The sequence below is a fragment of the Limulus polyphemus genome, unplaced genomic scaffold (assembly GCF_000517525.1).
Source record: "Limulus polyphemus unplaced genomic scaffold, Limulus_polyphemus-2.1.2 Scaffold249, whole genome shotgun sequence".
NCBI lineage: Eukaryota > Metazoa > Arthropoda > Merostomata > Xiphosura > Limulidae > Limulus > Limulus polyphemus.
In genome coordinates this window covers 73,364-90,645 of record NW_013665859.1, presented here as the reverse complement: position 1 = coordinate 90,645, position 17,282 = coordinate 73,364, and the positions used below count along the sequence as shown (strand labels likewise).

Below are 17,282 nucleotides of genomic sequence, written 5' to 3'. Positions count from 1 at the left end.
TTTTTGTTTTTTACGTTTTTAACTTAATTTACTTACTACGTACTCTAACGACTTACTAAGTTACGTAGTCCTTAACTTACTAGAATAATAGTATTTATTAGTGTGTGTGTGTGTGTGTGTGTGTGTGTGTGTGTGTGTGTGTGTGTGTATGTATATTCATACGCACTCATTCTATACCAATATTTTAGCAAGTTTTTTTTTTGGGGGGGGGGGAGTTTTTAAAATAACTGAACTAAATATAACTAAACGGTATAACTCCAGAATGACTTAAAGACTGGTGATGAAATTTGACATAACTAGAAATACCATCGTTTTTTGTGGTTTTTTTTCTCGTGTTTATAGCGTAGTATTTTTGTAATTGAAAATGTGCTTACATTAGTACATGTCTACTGACTGCAGTTTGAAGACAGGACATAAACAGACATTAGGTGTTCAGTACACACAGCATTTCTTAGTGTTCTTGCGCGTTTCACGAGCTTGCTAACAGTTTCGCGATGCATCGAAGTGAGGAATGGTGGTGATCTTGCTTACAATAACATTTTATAATAATCAAATTATCGTATTCAACGCCCGTGGTTTGGCATTCGAAGTGGTACTCCTACATTGCACAAATCACACTGCGTCCAGTTGCCTAAAAACAGACCAGCAAGCCAAAGGTTGTACACTTGCTAAGTGAAACATTTTTGTTCACATGATTGCAACTCTGCACCTACTCAATCGCACTGACAAAATTTTACATGTCGACAGGTCAGCAATTGTGTAGCATCTAGACTATAAAAATGTAATATGACCCATTAATTGTACAATGGGTTGTCTGCGCTCTATCCGTCCTAGAGATCGAATCCAGATTTATAGCGTTATAAGCCATGAAGCTTGCCGTTGAACTACTGGGAACATATTACTTTGAATATTAGCTAAGTCCCTCAAAGACTAATTCGTCGCTTTCGACTTATATGAATAATTCTAATTAAACTTTATATTCATATAACTAATTTTTCTCCGGATTACCTAAAGCACTCCCAATTCATTAAAATATTGCCTATAAGAAATTTTTCGTTAACCAAAACCATTGAAAAACTAAACCTGTTGACCAAACTTGTAGCAAGAAATATTGTTTTTGAAATAACTTGAAAATGGTACGCTTCCGCCGTATAAATGGATACATATTTTGCCAGTTGGCAAGACTGGTTTTGTTTGTATTTGGACCTCAATAACGGGAAAGCTTTTTTAATTCAAAACTTAGCGCTGGACTCATTTCATTTAAATCTTTCCATCTGAATATTTCAACATACATCTAATTTCCCATTAGATGATAAACTAGTTAAAGTATAACGGACAAGTATTTCATGACGTTTCTAATTTTTAAACACTTTTTTTTTCTTGTTACACGTGCATTCCCTCTGGAGTTTCGTGTCACACTGGACAAATATTGTGATGGTGTAAATCTGTCACACACACACACACACACACACACACATATATATATAGGTATATTCAGAAAATGGAAAATTCGTTATCATCGTTACGTGACCGGAAGAGGACGTCAATAGTTCAGTGAACTCGTCGGCGTGGCTGTGTTACATTGAATGAAGATCGATTTTCATCTCATTCGGTGTTCCCTCTTCTTTTCTGACAATTTAAAGTCAGAGGTTCATATTTACTCCGCGATACTTTTTTTTGTCATTTCTCTCGTTAATTTGCAATTACCATTCTTACCCAAACGGGAAATCAGGGTAACTGAGTGTGCTTCTAATCGCCGCCCCCCTCAGCTTTTACCATCGTTGATTTATTAACTTTACTCACTACCCTGCTAAAGTAAATACAAGTGACTCTGTACAACTCTATCAGGTACCAAAGTATATTATACAGCCATGTGAAAAAAATACTTTAGGTCATATAGAGCCATCGATATAGATTTAATCAGAGTATTTTGAAAGTAAAAATTAGGTTTACTGTTAGATATTGAAAATGATGAGAAAAGAACTCTCTACAGAGCTGAGAGAGAAGAATGTTCAGAAGCACAATTCCGGAGAAGGCTATAAATCCATTTCAAAGGTTCTTAGTTTGCCATTAAGTACTGTAAAATCGGTTGTGAAAAAATGGAAAGTGTGTCTCACTTCCTCAACCTTGTAAAGATTAGGTCGCCATAAGAAAGTCTGCGCTCGAACAAGCATAAAAATCGTCAGAGAAGCGGCTGTCAAGGCAACAGTGAAACTGAAGGAGCTGCAGACTTCAATAGCAGTAACTGGAGTTACAGTACACACCTTGACAATATCATTTACTTTACACTAAAAAAGCTTGTATGGTAGGGTGGCAAGAAAGAAACCACTACTGACGAAGATGCATCTTAGATCGCGGATTGACTATGCCCGTAAACATTTCAATAACTTTACAACCATGTGGCAGAAAGTTCTATGGTCAGATGAGACCAAATCAAAACTTTTTGGGATAAATGACAAATGGTATGTATGGCGGAAACCCAACACTGCTCATGACCCGGCAAATACAGTCCCAACTGTCAAGCATGGTGATGAGTCCATAATTCTGTGGGGATGTTTTTCTGCAGCTGGCATTGGAGAACTTGTACAGAATCAAGAGATCATGGACAGTGCAAAACATACACAGATGTTGGAGGTAAATCCGAGGAAGTCAGATGAAAAACTAAAACACTGTCGAAGGTTTACATTTCAACAGGACAATGATCCCAAACACAGATCAAAGGCAATCCAAAAATGGTTTCGGAGAAAAAAATTAAAGTCCTTGATTGGCCAAGACAAAGCCCAAACCTAAATCCACTCGAAAATCTGTGGAAAGACTTGAAAATTGCTGTGCATCGAATACATCCTTCCAACTTACAATAACTGGAGGATATCTGTAAGCAGGAGTGTGCAAAAATATCTCCAGCATACTGTGCAAAGTTTGTGAAGGATTATCCAAAACGACTTTCAGAAAATAACTACAAATGATTACCAGCACAGTGAAGACTTTTGCAAGGCTCTGTATTTTGTCTAAAGTTTCATTGTGCTTCAAGTAGGTTTCTACCTCAGGCTTTTGCCAGCAAAGTTGAATATCTACATCACGTGTATAAATATATAAATAACAAAACACTAGCTGTTAGTTTGTTGTTAAGAGCAAAGCTATACGAGTCTTGGACATTTCGTTAAGGACAGCTTGTGACATAGACTTTTATTTTTTTCGACAAACATTTAGTTGAGGCATCGAAGTAACCGTCACATTATTATGAAAGGTTTCGTCACAAGTTTTTTGTGATTGGTGAATTTTGTTACTTGGTGTTCACGTACGTACCTTAGTATACATGTGAAACCTGACTGAACAAGTTGTGCAAAAATTACACGTATATAATGTTTGCAAATGTTCAAGTTGTTTTGATTTCAAGTCAAAGTATGTTAAATCACAAATATTTTTATAGACCTAAATCGTTCTCACCGAAGTTTATATTTTTAAGTAACACTGTTCATGAGACCCCTACCCCTGTAACACATCATAATACAGGTTTAGACACCCTCTCACCCCTACAGCGTTCTGTAATTTTCGAATGGTTCCAAAATGATTGTACAATTTACGATCTATTATCATCTTTTGATTATTGCCACCAATCAATTTTATATATCAAAAAAACAACTATCTGTCACAAAATCAATTTTCGCAACAAAAATGATGTAACGGGATGTAACCCATCACAAGTTGTCCTAGTAACAATGTGGCAGTAAAGAAATGTCCAGTAACTAAGTGTTAGTAACAAAATGTCCGGATCCCAAGCTATACAATAGGCTATCTGTGCTCTGCCTACCGCGGGTATCGAAACCCGATTCTTAAGCGTTATAAAACTTCAAACTTACCGCTGAGTCATAGGGTCTAGCTATTAATGAGCTATCAATTACTTTTACATGCAATTTATAATTACGTTAATTTATTTTCTGCTGACGCTAATATAAGACTAGCTAATGCACTCACGCTTCACACTTACTTATAGTTAGAGAAGAGCCTCGTGTTTAGCATGATAGACACTGTAAATCAAAGGGCCCAAGGTTCGCGTCCCGTTGCCGTGTAACTGCCATATGCAATTTTACATGGCAATGAATGAGTTAACAGTAATAATCAAATCCCACCATTCGATTAGAGTAACCAAAGAGTTGACGGTGGCTACTGTTGACTGGTTGCCATCCCTCTAGTCTATCATTTCAAAATTAAGGATGGTTAACGAATATAACCATTTTTTAGCTATGCACAAATATACGAAATAACTAACCAACTCAGTTACTAAATTCTATAAAATTTTAATTTAACGTTAGTAACATGAAACAATAATGCCACGTGACACCTTAATGACAAGCATGGCCTAGGCTATCACTAGTCGTGTTTATTCAACTCTTAAATCTTTCATAATGCTTACTTAGGACTCTCAAGATGCACGTTTAACTAAATTGATTAATGTGTAAATTTAACAAACAAACAAACAAAATTGGAGCAAAATGCTGTGTTTTCTGAACTCTCCTTGTAATACTATCAAAAAGCACATGGATTTGTTTTGAATTCATTCTTTGTTGTGAATGTATGCTGATTTTTCACACAACACCTGATCAAAAACACTTTTAAGTCAATCTTGTTTCAAGTTACCTTAGTTTCGTCGTCAAAGTTAAATGATAACTTACCACCCGCTGAGGACATTGCTACGCAATACCTTGTTTAAGGTTAAAGTATTGTCCTTCCCTTATTGTACAGGTAATATCTAGGGATTATGATCACACCAATGTGGAATGAGAATGACCAATCACACGGTATCAAAGTCGCGCTAGGTAGATGCGAGGTTTCGTTTTTAATATAAATGTGTCAGTGAAGTGTAGCTCATAATTCACGACTGTTCATGCACCGAGACTTATACTGTTCTTTTATCAGTTTGGGCTGCACTTCCGCTGAGATACGCGTAACCACTGGTTCCGAGACATCGTCTGAGCTGTCTTAGCACCACTTCCTTTATAGATGTGGTAAACAGGAAAATGTTATTGTTGGTTATTTCATTACGTCTTTACAAACAGAGAATGAAATGTTTCATTTTACGTCATTATAAACTATAATAGACTAACTGCACTTTGTCCATCGGGGGAATCGAACCTCGGTTTTTAGCATTATAACTTCGTAAGCATATCAATGACCCAGCGGGGACCTTTGTCTCAATTTTTTTTCTTTTTTAGTTTTGCTGACCACTCGTGCTGAGCCAGATGCTGGTATTATAGCAGATTAGCGTAACGTAATGACCCATCATCCCTAACAGATGTTTTACGCGGAGTAAGCAGCGGAAGGAAAATCAATTCTTTTTAAGATTTTCGCGTAAAACTGTACAACAAAACCCACCCCACCTCTAGTGATATTTTTGTTTGATATGATACTGAGATTGAACCGTCACTCTTACAGCGCATCCACTGCCCCAAACGGGTCGCACATCATGAACCCTCGGATTCACAGGCGGACACCAGCCACGCGATGTCTGTCTCGAAGATAATACAAAAGTTTCATATGGTATACGTTTCATATAAACAAGTAAAGAAACACAGACACATTTAATCTACCACCAGAGCTTTTGTATATTCTGTTTAAAAAATACAAAGCATTTTTCTTTTAACGTGAAGAAATACAGATTATTATGCAGACAAATAATCAAATCACGGTCGCAAGCCTCACTGACTCGTTTCACCCAGGAAGCAATATTAAACTAATTACATACAACAAGGTTGGATAAATTGTGACCTTTGGTATAAATCAACAAAATCACTTTTTATAACAAATACAAGAAAAGGGAATTGATGCTTAAATATATGAATTAGATAAAACAAACTACGTAGCATAACATGTCTAAAGGATGAAAACGAAATGGTTGATTTTCTTATATAAAAACAAAAACGATTACATTTTCCTTGGGAGGGGTTGTGATCAAGCAGTTAGCGTGCTGAAGTTTGGTTACGAGAGTCCGTGCGTGGTTTGTGCTTATTACCGAACTTTGTACTTTGGGACCTTAGCTAGATATAGACAATGTTGCCTTGCTACGCGACCTAGGGTGTTTTTCATTAATATGTTTCGCATACATGTTACGTATTTGTACATTTTACCAAATGACAAAGTTACAGGTTGCATGGTTCTTCCGCTACCTTTACATTTATATTGAAGCTTATATTACGCTAGCCCTATATAACAGTTACATGGGTAACAGGAAAAATGTTTCTTCCCCTATCCTCCCCAATGAAATAATTATTTTGAGCTCACGGTTCATAGAGGCTCCACTATATCGATCAACATCCTTCACTATCATCAATAATTCTATAGCTATCCCAGTGGTGGTCCGTACCAAAAACAAACCTCGTTAGGACACCCGCTCGTATGGTCCCGTTAACTGAGTGAGGCTATGAACAGTTTCAAAGATGGCGCCCCTGTGATTCCGGGTGAAGCCGAGACAAAATCTGATGCAAGATTTGGGTTAAGCGACCCTGAAAACTTACTCCTACACTCCATCGGGCCTGGGTGCGTTTTAGCCCTCCCACCCCATGGTGGGGGGCTATGATATATAAAGAAGGACCACCTCACGTCACATGAAGTCCGCCTTCCAAGTTCGGTCCTGCTTTCTCCAAAACTATGGGAGGAGTTCGCAAGAGAACAAACAAACATGAATTAATATATAATTGAATAAACAGTATTTTTTAGTAACATTTTCCTAGATTTATTAAATGTATATAAATATTATTGAGATAAGAAAGAAAGTAAAAGTCCAATTACATCAATTCATGGTTTTGTTGGATTTCGCACAAAGTATCCAAGGGCTGTACGACAGTCGTCCCTAATTTTGAAGTGATAGACTAGAGGGAACGCATCTAAGTAAAACATACTCATCATCAACTTTTGGGTTACACTCGTTAGACCGAATAGTTGGACTTGAGTGTCACTCTGAAGTTAATGTGTACTGAATATTGGAGCAAAGAACACATCCAGAATATTTTACACTATGTAATTGAGATATGACAGACACCCAAAGGTTAAAATGCAAGATAAAAAAAAATACAATAATCATATTTGGGCAATGCAGAATTAGGATATACAAGATGTTTATGGTTGATTAATTATGTTAAAATAAATTATGAAGATTATTATTTACACAAAGGGAAAATAATCATACCAAACCGCCCTGTATGAATATCGCCAGCTCAGCACACTAGCTTCTTATTAAAAAAAGCAAATTGCATGCATATCAACATGATGCGAATGAAAAATGCTAATTCTCAAAATAACATTTATTTCAGAAACAAAAAAAAAGGAGTTAAATAATGATTAATTGTAATGATCCTAACTTAACCAAACAGCACCAAAATATTTAATTCCAAATTTCTGTTCAGTGCAGATGTTGATCCAGTATTTTTAAAATTCTTTTTCATGATAGCTCATTTAAACTGTTGATCTAGTTTCCTGTTTGGTGTTCCAACGAATTTCTATATCCTACTGTCAGGACTGCTCGTTAATGGCAGATGTTTTACGTGAATGAGTTATAAAAGTCTCGTTAACATCCATGTACTTTAGAGGCTTTCCTTATTCGTCAGTATACTTCATATCCGGAGCACATTGAAATTGGTAAATTGTGTTTTAAGCTTTCGGTGACGTATTTTTCTTTTACCTTGATAACCATAATATGCTTTGGTTGTTTTGGAATTTTCGCGCAAGGCTTCACAGACTATCACTAATTACGAACCGATAAGAGTAGAGAGATGGTAGACTGTCAGCAGAAACCACCGCTACTTTTTAGTGCACTTATGGATCAAATTGAGGAGCACGTTTTTCCGACAACGAGACGTGAACAGTAAACTACTCGGATTCACATTACAGGAACACTAATCTTTAAGTGTATTTTCCGAACCTGGGTTAATAATCTCGCAGAAAAATATTAATAAGAGATAACACTGAGTAGGCTGGTTGAAATACATTTTCAAACAGATGGGGTCGCACAGATTCAGGATGTTTGAAATAGGGTCGGCACTGGAAACGGTTTGAGAACCGCTGTATTAGGCCATACAAGGTCCAATGTACTTTGAAGTATGTTGCCTAATTTAAAAGCAGCACTAATGATGTTCATCGAGAAGTACCCCCCCCCCCTAAATTGGGTACAAAAGGGATGTATAAGTAAATAAGTTATTTTTGTTGTTGTTGCTCCTGTCCAAAATCCTGAAATATTTCCTTTTATTACAATGTTAATAATGTCGTGAACTATGTTTAAATATTTTAATTAAGACGTTGTACTGTTTGCTAAAGGGAGTTTTGGCATGACATAGTGATAATGTGTGACACCAAGAAATGTTCCGAGTTTCTGCGACGTCTGGAATATTCTAGAGACTTAGAGGAAAGTGTAATAATTTAAAAAAACCAAGAGAGTTAGTTAGTGAGCCTGTTACAGTGATATAAAGCGTGTGCTAATCAGCCAGTTTTGTGTTTGTGCAGCAGTTACGAGAGCAAATTAAAAAAATATATGTAAAAGTGTTTAGTTTTATTTGTAAGTTAAGCGTATATCTCGGTGAACTTTTAAGTCGTTTAGTTGAAGAAACAAGTCGCTTTCGTTAAGTGGACTGGGCTTTATTAATCAAAATAACCCGCATTCAATAGTTCTATTGAACATGGCTAGCGACACGCAGTTAGAGCCTTAGTAATCTGATTAACTCTTCTTTCATATATTGCTGGTAATAGATACTTCTCGTTATCCGCTAAATAGCGTACAGGTTTTGATGATACAAGATGAATCTGGTGATCGTTTTTTTCTTCTCTCTCTCTCTCTCTATTTGTTGCATTTCAGGGTACTCTCAAAACTATTTCTTTATTTACTCAAATGCATATCAAGAAAGGAGATGTTGATTTTTGTTTCACAGTGAGCTAGCTATAAGGCCAAATCTTAGTTCAACATGCCTCCAAGTGACCAGAGAGGGCACCCAATCAGGAGCACCCACTGCAACTAGGGCTTTGTTTGGCTTTTAACTAAATAACGGGATTAACTATCAGTTTTATACCACGCCCACACCCGAAAGTACTGAATACGATTAGCAGTGTCACGTCTCGAATATAGGACTATTCGATCTGTAAACCGACACGCTAACCAGTCGAAACGCCAAGCCCTTATGTCGTCAAAATAAAACCATACTTCAGGGCATTCAACAGACGTTGAAAGAGTTTGTTGTTCAAAGTTTCATATTCGTAATTGACACAATCGACGACAGAGACATATCTCTATCCCTTATATGCCCAATCGTCAGAAGACATTGAGAAAATTTATTTTAAAATACATACCTTTATTTTCAAATCAGGCAAAACATTTATAAATATATATATACACATACAATAGAAATAATTATTAGCATAAAAACTGCAACGAGGAACTATTGGCTAAACAATAACAAAAAAAGCCTCTTATTGTAAGGGTATATGAACATCAACGATGTATCCTTAATTTTTCACTGTTGTTATTTGACTGTAGAAATGAAATACCTTTACTGAAACATTATACAAACCTTGAAGACAACAACAACAGAAATGTCTCGCCAGTTTCAAAAATCATCATAATATATAATAATAATAATGACTCAATGTATAATATGAACAAGAACTGGGAAGTTAAATCTATTATGTTTGATACGATTTGTAACACTGAATTTAAACAAGATTTTTTGTTTTGGTTTCATTATCTTAGAAGTGAATTAAAGGTTGGCGTTTTATCATTAACAGCTATCTTAATGTGCATTGAGATAGGATTTACTTTTACAATTTGTGATTAAGAGAGTTTAGATAACTTAGGAAATTTATCTACGATGGCTTGATCCTATCATTTTATCTTGGATTTTGAAACAAGTTCATTTAAATTATTCTGCAACTTTACTAAATCATTCCGATATCCAAATATTTTCCTTTTATCACACACACTGAAAATGTTTAATGGATTACATAAACTTGTGTACCTAATTTTCATTTTTATATTAACTCTGTGGGTGTCCTATGTATCTTAAGTGTATTTTGTTAATAAGGTGCTTTGTTAGCTTCTGCGATTTTATATTTGGATACGTCGCTGTTTTCAGTATTGGAGCCAAAATTTTGTTTTAATAAACAGAGTTGAATAAGCTATCCTCTTTATTGTCTGGGAAAGCTTTTCATAATTCATTGATGATCATAAGTAAATACACTTAAAAGACAAAGAAATGCTTAAGACAGGGCTCTACAAACTAACACCTAAGTGGCACTTATAACATGGATTAGACAGTTTTGTTGTATAAACAGGAAATAAGACATTAGCACTATATATATATCAGAACATCCAACTGGATAAAATAATCCAATATAGATGAACTACTTAACCAGACTATAAAGACTTGAGTATACTTCACAATTAAATAAAAGAAAAAAACATCCACATGTTACTAAGTTAGATGTTGCACATTATGAACCCCATCCTTAATCGAAAACAATGAAACTATCTTTTAACACTTTTACATTGAGATATCTGTGAATGGTAACACGTTTCTTGACAAAAATAACATTACGGTCAAAATATACATATACAAAATATGTTCTTGTGCCCATTTGAACAGTTCGATTGCACATAAATCCTTGGATATTGCATTCGACAGCTTGACCAATGTGTGTTTGCATGGAACAGCATGAATACTCGTTTCGATATCCAGCTGCTTGAGGTATGCAACAGTTGAACGGGAGGTACGAGTGGAAGTCTTATCTTGGTAAACTCATGAACTGTTGGCCCCGTTTCCGTTCAAAGCCGGTGTAAAGACTTCAAGCTACCCCCCCCCTTTCAAGTTACCTCCCGGTAATCTGAAATCGATTTCATATTACCCCCGGGAATAGCCTGAACCTGATTTCATATTACCCCTGCACTGTTCAGATTACCCCCTCGCTGATTTAGGTAAAATGATAAATTCTTATGCTTACAACTCATGATACGTTTATTGAATAAACATGTGAAACATACAAGATTGAAAGCTAGTCTCAATATCTGAAAAAATAAAAAAAATGGCACAAAAATAATTTTAAAACCACTCATACACTATTTCAAAGTGCATGATATATTGCATACAAACACAAGATATACAAAGATTCAATCTAATTGGAGAAATCCAGAAGAAAACATTACAATAATTACAAAAGTGAATATCCATTAGGGATACAGAATTACAACTAAATTTTGAATTAAAAAATACAGTCCACTATTTAACTCAACAAAAGTAACAATAACAAAAACTTATCAAATTGCAGGCAAAATAAGTTTCCAAATAAACATAAATAAATGTTTTGAGGGGGTAATTTGAAATCGATTTCATCCTACCTCCCGGTAATCTGAACGCGATTTTAAGTTATCATGGGGTAAGGTGAAGCAGGGGTAATCTGAAATTGCTACACCGGCATTTCTGTAGCGTACAAATGGTTCAGAACATTGGCCTGATAATGAGTAGAGTTCATTTTGACCTTAGTATCTACTCTCATTACCCCTAACTTGCTCCTAGTGCAATATCCAGCGATGATCATGACTGCATACGAAAAATGTTCGCGACATACCGTGTACGAATTTAGGATTTTTCTCTTCACCCACATTGACTGGTAGAAAAATGGCACGACTCCTCTTTATTAAAGTAAAAATACAGTTCGTCAAGATTCACCACGCCCTGCCAATTTCCCCTGGATAACTACTATTCACTTTTCTACAGTGTCTCTTCCTTTCCTGAATGTCATGGAAACAATTTGTGTACACGCAACGACTTATCCAAATTCTCCAGATGGAGATCCTTCTTATATATGTTACATACTGTTCCCTAGGATATCAGATTGGCTTTTTCATCTGACACCTTTGGGTTCGTGGATGCTCACATGTTGAACTATATTTACCACAGATGAGACAAGACTTGTTAGAAGTTTATTTCTTTGTTTTCAAATATCATTAAGTAAGAGTATCCCCGTCTTACAAATTATAAATCCTTATTCTGAACAAACTATGATCTGTATGTATGAATACTTACCATTAGAAAGGATTGTAGCATATCCTTCCCAAAAGTGATCAATTTTCGGTGGCATCATACTATCTACGTCAAAATGTAGTTCTGATATATTTCGTTTCACCATGGCGACTTTATATCGAACTTGGTTGTCATATAACTTTATTTTCATATTCAAAATAATGTTAATATAATGCACTCAACCGTCTGAGTAAATATGAAATTATTTTTCACGTTGAGTACGCTTAATGATTATTACTGATAGACATGGAAACTATATTTACCCGAGTATTACGTTTCTAAATTAAATGTTTCACTAGGCATGTTTGTTGTTTATTACCATTTGCGATAAAAGTAGCAATGGACAAGCCGAAAAAATAAACTATGGCATGATACAGAACTACAAGCGTCTATAGAAAACTGCTTAGGACAAGTTAAAATACATCAAGGTAAGTAAACCAATTTTCTTTATCACTTATCAATATACATTATTTGACTTTATAAAAGTTTGTAGATCTATTAAGTTCATAGCCATGTATGTATTATTTGATCTATAATAAAAGCACACAACACACAAATTAGCAGGGCCAGCCACAGAGGTGTAGGACGCAAATTAAAAGTGGTAATAAACAGGACCTTATTGTTTTACTTTCATGGTAGTTTATTATGATTCCCTGTCCCAACCAACTAAATTTGCTTCCAGTGCCTCTGATGAAATGGAAAAAATTCAGAGTCCGTTATTAATCCTCATTAACTCGTTACTGACGAATTCTAAATTTTATTACAGCCCTACCAAAAGGATTCACTAACTGTATATTCGAAGGATATCAAGTTATGGAGTGTTCATGTGATTCTTTCCAAACTCTAACTTCATCGTGAAGAAAAAGTTGAAACGCAGAAGCTGCACAACGATCTTTAATAACACAACTGAATAACAGTCACAATACACTACAACAACACAAGTGAAAGTATCTGTAGTGAGTATGTTGGGCTTGCAGGAGAGGGAACGGAAACCTTAGTAAGCTGTCTCTAACAAGTCCAGAGTGTCCCCCCCCCACCTCGTGTAAGTTAAATTAAAACAAAGTTACAAAATAGAAAATAAACCCAAAGTTAAAAGGAATGAATAAAAACAAAGATACACAAATATACAAAAATAACTAAGAGTTAAATCAAAAACTCGGATAAATCTATATATATTAGCAAATATCCGTAAGTCTGCTAATAGAGTTCAAGTTATGGAGAGAAAACTAAAACCACACTTCGGTCACGTGACTTTTCGTCCACTTATGCTCGAATGCAACAGGCAGGGAAGCCCTGGGCCATTACATAATTCAACATAAAAACAAAAAGCAGTTAATTACCAATTAGTAAATAAGGTCCTGACCAGATATAGAATCAGGGAAAATTAGAAGTGTTTACTTGAGCTACTTTGTGTTCAAACCGAACCGAAATACAGAAATTTCGAAAAATGTACATATTAATTAAGTGTGTTACGACAGTGGAAGTCACGTGATGAGTTTCTCGAATGATCGGGGAAGTCCGAGTGTGTTCGAGATGCCCTCTTCGTTAGTATATAAGCGGGAAAATAAATGAAAAGAGAACAGTAGTTACTTTGAGTTCCGTGTAAGTTATGATTGTTAGTTTCGAACTAGTGAGCCTTAAAGTGTGTTTTGCACTCATCGAGAGGGAAGTTATCGAGATTGTGAATCGCTGTGATTTATAGCGTGTATTATAAAAGTTGTTAAATTTAAAGTGACGAGAAACTTACTGATTGTGGAACTACTGTGTAATAAAAGTTTGTATCGAGGAAGAATAAACTGGTTTAATCAAGAAAGGACTTGTATCGCTGAAGATCCTCGGAATTAATTTCTACCAGAGACAAACAAATAAGCAGATACGTAACAAGTGAATACAAACACGGGGTACCATCCCGTACCACATGCATACGTTTGTTTATTTTACTGTAACATCGATTTTTATTTTTTCTTAGATAGTAAATAAGGAAAATCCTTAACATTACTGGCCATTCACGAACTAATTATGCGCACAAATATATCAATTACATTATATGCACATTTATGTGATGCAATGAGTACATGAAACTTCAATTACTCAAGTAATGTCCTTCGCGGAAATGTAAGAGCTGCGAGTCAGACATATCCTGCCAGTTAAAGAACCTATGTTAACCCCTATTACCAAGCCATGTGCACATACATCTGACTACTACGACACAGAGCCGACTTTAAACATTGCCACATTGTTCATTCAAGCCTTAGGTTGTGTTTTAACGCTTGCACAACACGTCTTGTATGGTATCGATAAATATAGTGTATACTATTATTTCATAAATCTTGCAAGTTTGTTTTTATATTTAGATTATACATTATTCTTTAAAGTAATTTATCATTTAAGACGATACAACACCTCAACTAACTATTACAATTTGGTGTAAAAAACATTTATACATACTTAGTAATATATATTCCTTCTCTAGATAAAGATAAAACAGAAGATGATGGATAAGGAAATTATAACTGATATTAGATTGAAGTGTGCCTTTTACGTTAAATATTTCTACTCTTATAACTATTAGTTAAAGTTTCGTTTAAGTTCACAATAATTTATTCTTTCCCCTAGATCTGTTATTTGTATCACCGAGTTAAAATTAGTCATTATATTTAAATCCAACGTAAATAACCATAATAATATTTGTACAAAACAGTGTAAAGTTGATATGTCTGTTATTTGAAAATATTTGTGAAATCACTTATGGTTAACTCGGATATTTACCAAAATAATTCACACACACACGTATTATCGTTTTTCCACTTAAGTGTTCGTTATATTATTACCTGTATTTTATAATTAATTTGTTTGGGATGCGAAATATTTAAAACATAACTAATAAAAATTAAACAGGTACTTAAAATCATCACAATCCAATAAATCGTCTTACAATAAAATTAACGCAGCAACTACTGTGTAAAGCTGTGTTATACGAACGTCGAAGCTGTGATGTAAAACTTGGGTAATTAACAAAATAAAACCAGCAGTAAAACAGTATAAATAGAGGAATAAATATTTGAAAGCACTTGAAATTTTGAAGCAAGTTATTGTAAAATTACCTTTCAAAACAAAATAGAAAAGGAGTGAGGTAAATACAAGTTCAGTGGAAACTTTTTTGTGGGATATATATTTGTACATTTTAGATCAACGTTTCAGCGTTTTTTTTTAGGCGCATTTCATTGTAATTAATATGTAACAAAAGAGCGCTTGATAAAACGTACCATTGACAATAAAAACGTTTATAGCAAGTGTCTATCTTACTTGCCAAGCTTATTGGCCTAGAATGGCCAGGTGGTTAGGTCGCTCGACTCTCAATCTGCAAATTGCGAGATACAAACCCGTCCCCGAACACGCTCGCCCTTTCAGTCATATAATAGTTATAATGTGACGCCCAATTCCACAATTCGTTAGTAAAGAGTAGCTCAAAAGTTGGTGGTGGGTAGTGTTGACTAGCTGCCTTCTCTCTTTCTGGTCTTTTCACCTGAAAATTAGGGACGGCTAGCAGAGATAGCTTTCGAGTAGCTTTGGACGAAAGCAAAAAAAAAAAATATTGTATAATTTTCATTTAGTCATTCGCAAACGGTTCATAGTTTTGGCGACACACATAAATCAGGTCACGCTTGTCTACATTTCTTCCAGTTAAACTAATATATAGGCGATGTTGATAAGGGCCACTTTTCTTCGTTTGTCCTACTTAGTTCATACTAAGAATATTATCCTTCAAATTCCACGTGTGTGTGTGTGTGTGTGTGTGTGTGTGTGTGTGTGTACGGGAAAAATACACGGTCGTATATCTCTCATTTCATATATGTTCCTTATATGTTTCCACATTTCTTGATCAATAAGCACCAACTTAGCACATTTATACAGTATGACGTGACGAATATCATGAGGGGGGTTGTTCCTCCCATCTAATTTAATATTTATAGAATTCTTGAAAACAAAGTCTTTATTTTCAGTATTGGTACTTTTATTGCACTTTTAATGTTTATAATGTTAGGAAAAAAATAGAATCATAATTACCTATCCTTTGTTATAAACGAGTTTTTATTTCACTAATTAGTACATTCTTTCACCAAAGTCAACGTAAGTAAACCGAAAGATTATTACCGCATGCGTATTAAATATCGTACAACATTTATAAATTCTTGCGAATGTTTAAGTACAATCTCTTTATTAGCTTTTCATTTTTTTAAGTTACTTCTGGAATGCTCACCCTGTTTCGAGATTAGGATGTACATGTAGGGTGTTCCTAATATTAGAACTTATCGCAGTCAATAGCGCGAAGATTATGACTGATTACAATTTATAACAGTTACCTCTTATCTGCATGTACAGGACGTTCAATAAATTCAACTGTAAATCTACATATACATTTCATTAATTATCATTAATGATGAACAACAAAACTATATTTTTCAGGCATAATTGTTTTTCTTACGCATATTGTCAATGAGAAGTTAATTTATTGTTAAACAAACCTGAATACGAGAAGAACTCGAAACAAAACTCATTGTAACCTCCATAATAAGAATTTAATCGGAAGTAGAAACCAATTATTACTATCTAGCATGTTTGTAGTAGTGATATTTAGTCTTTGCTTCACCTCTCCCCCCCCTTTTCATTTCTGTTATTTGTTTGGGATCAAAATTTAGCCTGAATGATACTACCATACTAAATAGCCAGGTCAGTGACCCCTCGGATTCAGGTGTAGTCACATAATTTTGAGGTACTAACGAGAAGCAGGTCAGCCGGCAAGAGTACTTTCAACCCGCAGACCAACATGTTACAGCCACGACCCTTTAGCTACTCGGTGGGGGGGGGGGGGGGTCCTTTTCCGTGTGGAAATAACTGAAAATTAAATATAGGAAAATGAAATAATTCATATATTTCAATCTTGTACTTACAATTGTGGCAAATTCTAATTAAAATTTTAATTAAATCTTGATACTTGTACAGCAACACCTTGAAACAGAGAAGAATTTTGTTACGACAGCAAAAGTCATGGGACGCTAGTAACACGTCATGAGCTTCTAGAAAATTCATGTCCGTTCGTGAATGCTTGAGTGTTTACTGGGTGTGCGGTATTCTTGTATATAAGACCGCCAAGAAGTGACGGCAACAATTGATTTGAATGGCAGACAGAGATAGAGACGGACAATTGAGTCAAGCGCGTGAATC

General features: G+C 35.1%; 1 protein-coding gene across 4 annotated transcripts in view; it reads right to left on the bottom strand.

The window, feature by feature from the left end:
* The window catches only part of LOC106478784 (histamine H2 receptor-like), a 57,118-nt gene that overhangs the window by 31,916 nt on the left and 7,920 nt on the right, over nt 1–17,282 (bottom strand). The window contains exon 1 of one of the 4 annotated variants that reach the window (XM_022382436.1): nt 6,513–6,535. The exons of 1 other annotated variant lie outside the window; for it this stretch is intronic. The gene's annotated coding sequence lies outside the window, so the exon portion shown is untranslated. Of the gene's footprint in view, nt 1–4,673; nt 4,866–6,279; nt 6,391–6,512; nt 6,536–17,282 lie in introns of those variants that run through there. 2 more of the 4 variants (XM_022382435.1, XM_013939350.2) reach the window with 2 other exon arrangements.